Raw genomic sequence first — 11112 nt, 5'->3', positions numbered from 1 at the left:
CTAAAATCCAGTATGAGACGAAAGTGAATAGATGCCGTTCCATCTTCTTCTCTGCCACAGCTAAAACTTTTTTTTTCTTAATGCATATCATTTTGTAAACCTCTGCTTTCAAGTTGATGTCACAGTGTTAGGAAAAACTCACACCAGGGTCTGCAGTGCAGGTCTGAGAGGGCTCTGAATGGGGCAAAAGGTGGCAGGGCTTGGTTTTCAAATATTGCGCACAGTTCTTTTTGAGGCTCAGGGAGAGACCTCTCTGATTGTGATGGGAAGGTAGATCAGAGTGTATCATACGGAGTCTGAGCAGAGCCCATTCAGGTGGCTAGAATCCTTGGCCACCATGCCCAGGGAGCTGTGCTTGGATAAATGGCAGATTGAGGGCAGGGCACATGGATGGCACATGCCACCAAACCCCTGGCTGAAAGAGGAAGCAGGAAGGGTTGGGCTGGTGTTGTCAGAAAATATCTTACTGCAGGTTCCAAAAAGTAAATCAGACCCTCTGGCTCTCCTGAGATTGTCAGCCTCCCAACACCCGGAGCTCTTTTATCAGCCAGCTCAGTCTGTCCTTTCCCAACCGGGGCCAGTCAGTCATGGAATGTCTTCACTGCTTTCTGAAGGTTGGCGCAGAATCCAGCCATGCTGCGTGGGAAGAAGGAGTCCACTACCTACGGTCTGTGGGAGGTAACCGCTGAGGTCGGTGTGGAAGAATGTGACCACGCGGGCCTTGTCGGGCTCCCCTGGCAGAGGTTCAAAGACGCAACCACAAGGGTGGTTAAATCCTCCCACATAACCTGGCCTCGAGGACACGACAGGTGTTCAACACTGGTACTGATGCTCCCATCCTCATACTTTCTGGATGAGCACCAGGTCCACAAAATCTCTGGGGGAGATCATCTTCCTGGCAGCCGAGGGGGTGGATTCTGCGGACACACAGGGTATCAGTGAGGTTTTCAATAATTTTGAAACTCTTCTTGTTCTCATCCCATTCCTCTCGCAGGCCTCCAGCTTCGGGCTTCACACAGCCCCACACTTTCTCCAGGGATCCAGACACAATGCTTTCCCCTCGGTCCAGGTTCCCTGGAAACTCCCCAGATGGCAGATCTTCCAGCCTGACGTGTCTCGCAGGTACAGCAGCAGCTTCTCGGCCACCTCCTCGCTTACCTGAGCGGCCTGAGCCGCGTCCATTGTGTCGGGTGTTGCACGTGGTTGCAGAACCTTGGGTGGCAATTGGCGGCACCGGTGGCGGTGGAGGCCACAGCTAACACATTTACCTATTTCTCCTCATACGAGTCTTTAAGTGCTGTCCATCTCCGCACTATATACACGTAATCCACAAAGGCTTGAGTCTTGGCAATATTGACGCCTTGTACAGCGTATCTAACGAACCCTGATGGTATGTTGCATTACATACTGGGTCATTCACTGAAAGTTAAACAGGTAAAATCTGCTAACTTCTCTGGGGCACAGAGATGAGGCAATCTCTATTTAAAGGTCTTCATGTTCAGAAAGCTGATGGAGGGTCTTTATTGGAAATAATTAGATGGCAGAGATTTTTGAGAGGTTAAAACAGAAGACCTTTTGTGAAAAAAATGTATTCAAACTTTTTAAATGAATCAGAATAAAATTTTAAAAGAGAAAAACAAAACAAAATTAAAAAAAAACGGAAGACCTATCTTGTTTTTTCATTCATCTTCTTAAATAATAGAAAGCTTCTTGTTTTTTTTTTTTCATATGGACCTTTAAGAAGAAAAAAAAATAAATTGACTTCAATTGAAGTAAAGAAAAAGACAGATCATGGCATTTAGATAAGAGCTAAGGAGATTTTTTTTATTTCATTAGAAATAGCTTCATGAAGTGCAAGATTCTATTCTAGGTAAAGTGGTCACTGCACTGACAAAGTCTATTATAATTTGCATTTTTATTTAATACCCTTGTGTCTTTAGTTTGAAAGGAACTATGTCCCTTTATCTCATCCTTTGAAATGTTATCAAGAAAATATATACTACTTTCATTTTGAGAGGTGTACTCAAGTTAAATGCTAAATTCAATTTAACACAAAGGAAAAATCTAAAGATCAGCAGTTCTTGTCTACCTGCCCAAGATTGTTTCCTAACTGTGTTGACGATAAATACTGTTTTTCCAGTGCTCACATACTGGTCTTTATTTGTTGTTGTTGTTGTTTACTGAAACAACCCAAAGATGACCTTCCCGTGGGTATTCAGAGCTGGTGAATGGCATGGGAGGTGATTGTCCTTCTTGCTTTCACAGAGAGCTGGTGGATTTGAACTGCACACCGTTGTGTTGGCAGTGCAATTCCTTACAACTAAATCACCAGTGCTCCTTGGCCTTACCTAGCCTAATTAAGAATATATTGTTGTTGTTGTTTTTAATATGGAGAGAGGATGAAAGGCACCCAAGCGCCAAGGACTCTCATTCATAGGGTCGCTATGAGTCGTCTGTGACTCCACAGCACTTAACAATAGCATCAACAGAGAGAGAAAGAGACAGAGAGAGATCAGCTGGCCCAGTGAAGAGAAAACAATGTGACCAAGACAAATGTGGGTAACTGTTAATCCAGGGCCCTCAGGCCAGTCTTTCATTGTTTTTGTTCAGACATTCCTCTAGGTCGTATAGCCCTGGTGTACAATTTGCTGTCCCACGGTCACTTGTGGTTGCTGTGAGGCTGAATACTGTGACACTGATGTGTCAAATGGTTTAATGGTTGGCTACCCAATGAGGATAGAGAGCAGGGTGGAGCTCCCTGATTAAACAAGCGTCCACTTCCATAATAGCTTGCCTCTAGAAACCTTATGAATCTGGAGAGAGGATGAAAGGCACCCAAGCAACAAGGACTCTCCTTCATAGGGTCCCTATGAGTCGCCTGCGACTCGACTGCACTTAACAACAACAACAACAATTATATTTCAAAGCACTTGTTTGTTTCTCATGTGTGTTTGTGTAGGCTTATTATAAATTGTATATTTGTTCTATATCAAACAATGAAATTATTTCAATGGAGTAAATTTCTACAACATGCATTTCCTTATGTGTGGCTCAGGACAGTCTTGAAATTCAGATGTTATCGCTCCGTCAAAGTTGAAGAAACTAAAATTTAAAGCTGCTAGCTCAAATTCACACCAATTCAAACAACTTGCCAACACAAGCTTCAGATCGCAAATCTGATCTCTAAAAGCTAATCTTTCATCTCTTGCGCTGAAACACAAACTATTGCTTGTGTTGCCAGAAGCCTTTTATGCCAGCCCTTCCCTTGATAAAATAGGAATACATTAAATATTTTCTGGTCATTGAGTGCTTAGCAGGTAATACCACTAGTGAATTGTACATAGGCTAAATTTTTCCTTTTCTTTAGCCATTACCATAACAACAAATTCATTCACAGCACAGTCTAGGACATAAATTCAGCCTGACTTAACCAAAGATAGCTGTGTTTAGGAGGGTTAATCACAGAATCTCTCTATGTGGTCACTTTTTGCTAGGTTTTTTAGGTCAATAACCTGGTGGTAAAAAAAGAGAGGGATAGAATGATGTATTGTATTTCAAAGATTTAAAAAGAAAAGAAACTTTCCTTCTAAAGAGTAACTGGTGGCTGGAGGCCCTGTGGTCACCTAAACTTTTCCATTAACCCAGAAGGTGAGCGGGCCTGGAAACGAAAATATCTTATTTCTAAGAACTTTAACCCCTTCGATTATGGATGACTGGAGTTTGAAGGTTTGGAAAATGAGTGTAATACTTGAAATTTACCTCAATTTCTCTAAAGAAATCACAACAAAAGAGTTTCTCTCGAGCAACACTATTTCTTTTGTGCTCTGGGCCCTAACTTTAGAGATAAAAATTGTCTATATATCGTTGGTCACTTGTGTTTGGTTTTTTTGTTTTTATTTTTTAAATACAAATATAATTCCCATTAGGTAGATCTTAGATTGAGATCGTAAGTGATTAGCCAAATTCTATAACAATATGCATTGTAATGATTAATCCGTGCTAGACTTTTATTTCTTTTGCTTACAACTATTTAGCCCTATGGTCTCTGTCTGTGGTGTCAAAGGTTAAAGTGTGTGGTAACTATACAAAAGCTTAGAATTTTGGGTTCATTTGGACACACTTTGAATAAAGTCATGACGATTAGTTTCCAGAAAAGTCAGCCATAGAAAATCTTATTTAATGTGGCTCTACTAACACATATGGACTAGCCAGGAGTTGAAATTGACCCTACAACTCTCTACAACTTTTTTTTTCATTTATCCTTACTTTTTTTCAATGTCATCTGTGTTTTTATATATTAAAATAGCCTATTACAGATTTCATGCTACTTCTTGCTAAATTTCACATGGTAATACATGTTCCAAGACATCACATACATAGCACATTGCTTCTACACATATGCAGCATTTTATGTGCATGCATGGCCCCAACTGTCAAGTGGTCAAACATTCCTTAATAATTGCAACCTCTGTGGCTGTGTAGTAGGCCTGTTAGTCCTGCCATCAATTTGAGTAAATGTACTCAATAGAACAAACTCAAATGGCCAACACAGCCTATTACTTATACATACAATAAAACCAAGATCAGTATTGTGTCAGCTCTCTAAGGAACAGGTAACACTGAAATGCAGGGATGGGATGACAGATAAGACAAGAGTGAACACTCTGTGCAGGAGGTGCTATGCCTGGACTAATATAACATGAATTTATAGTTTACAGGTGTACTATGATAACTTCAAACTCTATAGATAAACCAAGGTGGAAAAAAAAATTGAAAATTCAGATGTCTCACCAGAGATATAAATGAAGGATAGACAGAGACTTCTGGCTTGATAGAAAAAAAAGTTTCTGGCTTGATAGAAAAATAAATTATAACTTGTCCTTCTACTCTTTCTTTGTTCATCTTCTAGAAAAGATAAAAAAGTGGACCCACTAAAGTTGGTCAAACTCTACTTGAATCTATTCATTTCTGCCAACATGGAGATCTACAGGTCACTTGAACAGAATGAAAAACAAATTTGTCACAATTGTAAATACCAAGATAGCCCAATACTCACATCATTCTTACTCATATTTTCAAAACCACATTTTTAGGACTATCTTTGGAAAAAGGCAAAAAATATGTCATAGTTGTCATTAGAAGCTCTCAAGTTGGTTCCATTGAGGCCTTCCATACAATAAAATGAACCCTCAAAAATCCTGCACCATTTTCAAAATGCTTGCTTTCTTTGAACCCATTATTACAGGCAGCATATCATTATACATCCCATTGAAGCTCTTGATCATTTTCCTTGACAATTTGCCAAGGACAAAAGGCTTTTCCAAGGACAAGTCTTTCTTGAGAACATGTCCAAAGTACATAAAATGAGCTCTCACCATCTCCACTTCTATGAAGCAGTCATGCATTCATTATTTTGGCAGCCAATATTGTATTCCATATTCTTTGACAACCCTGTAATTCAGAGGCATCAATTATTTTCTAGTCTTCTTATTTATTGCCAAGCTTTCTCATGTATATGAGATGATTGGAAATTCCACGATTGAGCCAGATGACCTTAGTCCTGAGAATGCCATTGTTGCTTTTAAAAGCTTTGTAGATGTTTTAATCTATTTGACCAGTGTAATACATCAGTCTGTTTCTTAACTGTTATTCTCATGCACATTTATGCAAAATCAACGTTAAAAAATATTTTTTTTATATTTTCACCTATATCTCTTTGAAATTCTTTAAATATCTTTAAAATGATCTTTAATATCTCTTTAAAATTCAAATAATGTTACCAATTGGTCCAGTTATGAGAATTTCTTTTTAAAAAATATCTCAGCATGATAAATACTCAAGGTTTTAATTTACATTAGTAAAGGCTTCAAATCTGCTTCACTTATACTACAAAGGCTTATACAGCTGCGTAAAAGAAAGTGTTTACAAGTAGCCTTCTATCCTGATAACACTTTCTTCTTTTCACCCTCCAGACTCATAGGTTGTTTAGCACATTGTTGGTAGATGTCATTGTAGCTGTTGTGTTCCATTAAGTTGGAACTGACTCATAGCTCACCTTCTAGAGGGTTTTCACAGGCCTTTAATCAGATGCGAGGAGATTTTTCATCTTTCTCTTGCAGAGCAGCTTGTGGATTCAAACGATGTGCCCTTGAGATTACAGTGTAGCTTCTTACCATGAGGCCACTGCAGATCCCATGTACAGGTCAAATTCCTGCCAGATTCTGTCCATCTTCACAATATCCTATGTGTTTAAGCTTCTCAATGTGGCAATTGCATCAACCTATCTCATTGAGGTTTTTCACTTCCTTTATTGACCCTTTTAAAAGTATAATGTCTTTTGCAATGACTTAAAATATGTCTAAAGTTTGTGAAGTCTTACTTCCATGACTCAAAGGAACTCCATGGTTGCCTTTCTTCCAAGATACATTTCTTGGTTCTTTTGGCAGTCCATGGTATAGTTACTACTTTTCACCAACACCTCAATTCAGAGTCATCAATTCTTCATAGAGCTTTCTTATTGATTGTACTGATTGCCTATGCGTATAAAACAGTTGAAAATACCATGTACTAGACAAAGCATATATTAGTTTTAAATTACCATCCTTGACCTTTAGTACTATAAATGAGTTCTGGAAAGCAGAATTGCCCAATGCAATGTACTTTTCCCCCTAATTTCTTAACTCCTCCTTTTATGAACATTGACAGTGGAACTGACTAAAATGAAATCATGAATAGAGTCAATATTTTCTTCATTTACCATAGTGCTGCTTAGTTGTCTGGTTGTGGAATTTTGTATGTTTTGTTTTCTTGGTGTTGTGATGTAACACATGCTGATGTCTGTAGTCTTTGTTCTTCTTCAGTAAACGTTTAAATCCTCTACACTTTTAGCAAGGAAGCTGTGTTATCTGCATTATGCAGGTTGTTGATGAGTCCTCTTCCAATCCTCATGTAAGATTCTTTTTTCATATAGTTTAGTTTCTTGGATTATTTACTCACATTGAATAGATATTGTGAAAGGATACACCTCTGGTAGTCACTTTTCCTGACGTTATGTCATGCAATATCCTCTTGTTCTATTCAAAGAGCTGCTTCTTGTTTCATGTACAAATTCTGCATGAGTATGATTACCTGCTCTAGAATTCTTATTATTCACAATGTTTTCAATAATGCATTATCATCCACAGAGCGGAATACCTTTGCATAATGAATAAAACACCAGGAAACATCTATCTTGTATTCTTTGTTTCCGTTCAGGACTCATCTGACATTTAGCAATGATTTCTCTTGTTTTATGGCCTCTTCTGACTCCAACTTGAATTTCTAGCAGTTCCTTACTTATGTGTTGCTTCAGCCATTATTAAAATAAATTGTTAATTTTATAAGAAGTTTATTAAGAACTGCTCTCAGATTAAGGTTAGGAGTTATGTGACAGTCATTAGTGTGACATTGCAGTCGCTTAAGGGACACAATCTGAAGCCACCAGCTGCTCTGCAGGAGAAGAATGGGCAATTTCCTCCCATGTGATTAACTGCTTCTGAAAACCTGCCTGAGGGTCTACTATGGGTAGGTAATGACTCAGCACAACAACACGTTTTAGTTTAATATTGTACTTTCATAACCTTGGTCTTTTTTGAATGAGGAACCACATATTTTCCAGTTGTGCACCTGGCCTAAATGTTGTATAGTTTTGGGTGTTTGTTGTGTTGGGTTTTTTTTTTTCATATATGGAAGAAAGACAGACCATTGACAGAAACACTATAAATTAATGTTAACTCCTAAAATTACAGAAATTATAGAAAAAATATTTAAGCCTTAGAAAGTAGACCATAGCAGAGATTAATGTCATGTAATCCTTGAATACAAAAGGACTGGAAATAAAAGTGCAAGGATATAGCAATGGATAAGAGTACAAAAAGGTTAATATTTTATACTAAGAAGTAAATATACACAAATGAAAGGCTAGAACCAAAGTAAAAGTTTAGAGAATTTTTTTTTCCAAGTTGCTTTAATTAACTTCAATAAAATATCAAGCAAGGCATTAGTTGAGAGTAACATAGGTAGATTTCAGGAAAGGAAAAGCAAGAGGAAGAGTGTACCAACAGATACATTAATAATGGCAGCCTAGTGGTAAGAAGCTATGCTGCAATACCAAAGACACGTGGTTCAAATTCACCAGGTGATCTGAGAAAGAGGAATGGCCAATCTCCTCCTGTAAGAATTAATTGTTTCTGAAAACCTGCTGGAGGGTCACATTTGGATGAGTTATCACTTGATGGAACACAAGAAGAAGATATCATTCGTTGTAAAATTTATGGAAATAGAATGAGAAAATAGAAAAAAATGTTTAAGTATAAAATAAGTGTGGTTTTCTTACTGAAGACATATGATGACTAATAAACTTGGCAAATGCAAAAGAACTTCATCTATGATTCTGGTATTTCTGTGCTTTAAGAGTTAAAAATCAAATAACAAAAACATGGAGAAAGAAAGAAAATCATTATTTACACAGAGACTCAATTTAGGGAATGTGCATTTCTAATTAACAAAAAGGAAAGAGATGATGAATATCTGAGGAACTTCAAATACCTGAAGAGAAATATTATAGAACTTAGCATCATCTATTCCGAAGCATTGTTATATTTCAATAGAATCAATACACTTTCAAATATTAAAATAGTAAAACCTATAATCCATACAATTTGTCCTTTGTAGCTGTTCTGAAGTATGGTTAATTCCATATTGACTCCTAACTGACTCCCCAGCAGGTTTTTGGAGGCTGTAAATCACATAGGAGACGATTATTCATATTTCTCCTGTGGAGCAGATTGTCATTTTGAAACGTGCACCTTTGGTTTGCCAGTGAAGCCTCTTACCCACTCGGGCACCACAGCAGCCTGCAGTGGACACTACTTGGGTAAAAGCTGCAGGAAAGCGAAGAATGAAGACAAAACAGACGCCTCCAGCCAAATTTTAAACATAGAAGATGTCTCAGGATGACAATAGAAAAAAGACTTAGAGAACCAAAGGTCCATTTTGAAACAGAAAAGTAAGGAATCTTAAACTAAGAAGACTATTAATTAGGGGAAAGCAAGTGTTATATGATTCGTGCACATATTAAAGTCCTGAATAACTTCAAATAATAAAAAAATACAATTTTTTATTGAGAAAAAAATATTAGACAGTCCATGGAGAAAATCAATTGGCACAAAAACACATATTTTAAATATGAGGCGAATTACTTTGGTACACAGTTGTTGTTGTTGTTGTTGTTGTTGTTATGTGCCGTCGAGTCACTTCTAAAGTACTCAAGAGCAACGGTGTCTCTTTGGAAATGAAGGTGCACCTGATACAGGCCATGGTCTTTGCAATCACTTGGTACACAGTAGTTGCCCTATAATGACCAATTGACATACTGTATGACAATGACCATGTGATTTTGATGATCAGGACAATCTCAGGTGAGAGACACAAAGATATTTCATATTCTGGTAAAGTAGGGGAGAGAATGCAGTCTGAAAACATCGTTTGATTCTGTTGTTTTGTGTACCATTGAGTAGGATCCAACTGATAGCTGGTCCTTCAGTGGGTTTCAGAGGCAGTTAATCACATGAAACAAGATTGCCCATACTTTTCCTATGAAGCGGCTGGTGGCCTCAGACTGCATATTTTTCCGGACCGCAGTGTAGCATCTTGCTACTTTGCTCAAATAATAATAATTTTTAGAATTAATCAATGAAAATATGTGAGCATCTAGAGGTATGAATCAATAGCAAAGTGAATGCATAACTAGAGTTACCTACAGGAATTTAAAAAGACACATGTATAAATAATATGATATTTAGGATAATAAGGATAGAATTGACATTAGTCTAGCGGTACAAATTAAAAGGAAAAAGGAAAAAAGAAGTTGGAATATTAATGTCTTACACAGCACTGAAACAGAAAACAGATAAAGTTAATGGAAAACATTAGGTAACCATTATCTCTGAGGAGAATAAATTTAATATGGAGGCATTCTTAGGATGATAACCCTTATCTGCACTTGTAAAAACCAGTGAATAGAGACACGTGAATAACTTAGAATTACTAAGAAGTATGAATCCGTTTTGAATAATGGTATTATGCTGAAGGGAGGGAAGGAGGAGTGTTTTCATAGGTTGATTTAAATTGCCATTAAGTTGGAATCAACTCATAGTTGACCTTTCAGCAGGTTTTCAGAGGTTGTGATTCTCAGGGAAGAGACTGCCATATTTCTCCAGTGGGGTCACTGGTTGATTTTGACATGTGCATGAGGCATCACCTTTGAACTGGCAACATGCACCCCTCCCTACATAGAAGGTCATCAGAGTGGCTCCTTTATTATGAGTTTATTTATAATATTTTGTTTACAAGTACTCAATCATTCTTAAAAGAATATTCTTGTCTCACATAAATATACCATTAACATGCATTTTTGTCATGTGTATAGGGGTCTACCTTGCACAATGTTATTATTGTTAGGTGCCAGTGAGTAACTTTGAGGTAATAATAACTTCTATATACAATAGAAAAGAACTATTACCTCCCTGTGCCACCCTCACAATCATCTGTGGACATAAGCGTACTGTAGCCATGACTATGTTGTCTACCTCATTGATGCTCTTCTTCTCCATTGGTGATTCTACCTTTCCAAGCTCAAGGTCTTTTCCAACACCGTCACCTCCTGAAAAACATACCGAAAGTACAAGACACAAAGTAGCAAAAGTTTTGCCTCTAAGGAAGACTAAGACTTCACTTCTTCCAAAGAAAATATTCTCGTTATTGTGGCAATTCATGGTGTGTCCAATACAATTCACTAACGTCACAATTCAAGGGCATCAACACTTCTCCTGTTTTCCTTATTCAACAGTATAACTTTCACATACAAATGAAGGGGAAAATGAGATTTCCTGAACATTTAATTATACTCATGAAAATCCTGTACATGAACCAAGAAGCAGTCTTCCAAACAGAACAAAGGAGAATGTGGCTGAAAATCAGGGAGAATGTGTGTCATGATTATGTCCTTTCACTCTATCTACTCAACGTGTGCATGAGCTCTGGTAAGGTACTGGACTGACACCCTAAAGGCAG

General features: G+C 37.6%; 1 pseudogene; it reads right to left on the bottom strand.

The window, feature by feature from the left end:
- Positions 1-581: 581 nt before the first annotated feature.
- On the bottom strand, positions 582-1182 carry LOC102864628 (annotated as a pseudogene).
- Positions 1183-11112: the final 9930 nt, after the last annotated feature.

Source organism: Elephantulus edwardii, unplaced genomic scaffold (genome assembly GCF_000299155.1).
Source record: "Elephantulus edwardii isolate Elephantulus edwardi_28Jun2011 unplaced genomic scaffold, EleEdw1.0 scaffold00004, whole genome shotgun sequence".
NCBI classification, from domain to species: Eukaryota; Metazoa; Chordata; class Mammalia; order Macroscelidea; family Macroscelididae; genus Elephantulus; species Elephantulus edwardii.
This window is presented reverse-complemented; position numbering and strand designations above follow the sequence as displayed.